The following is a 460-nucleotide window of genomic DNA, read 5'->3' as shown; positions in this document are numbered from 1 at the left end:
CCTCCTACCTCCCCAAGCCGCAGCTACTGAAGCCTGCGTGCCTAGAGGCTGTTCTCCACGAGGAGAGAGGCCACGGCCAGGAGAAGCCTCCGCATGGCAATAAAGAATGGCGCCCTCCCCCACCACAGCAACTTGAGAGAGCCCACACAAAGCAATGAAAACTCAGTACAGACAAAAAATAAATTAAATTTTTTTTTTTAAGAAATGGGGTCATTAGGAGATGGAACCAGCTGCCCCTCACCCCTCTCAGTCTAGATGAAGATGACAGCACCTTCAGTAACTGTCAAACTGTCCACAAAGTTACATTCACAGCTCAAGGACAGCACCACTGATGAGGATTGCTTTTTTAAATTGTGTTCTTTTTTAAATTAAAGTATAACTGGTTTACAATATCATATTAGTTTCAGGTGTATAACATAGTGATTCAATGTTACATTATAAAACGATTACCACAATTAGT

The sequence above is a fragment of the Bison bison genome, unplaced genomic scaffold (genome assembly GCF_000754665.1).
Source record: "Bison bison bison isolate TAMUID 2011002044 unplaced genomic scaffold, Bison_UMD1.0 scf7180017864093, whole genome shotgun sequence".
Lineage (NCBI taxonomy): Eukaryota > Metazoa > Chordata > Mammalia > Artiodactyla > Bovidae > Bison > Bison bison.
Note: the sequence above shows the minus strand (reverse complement) of the source record.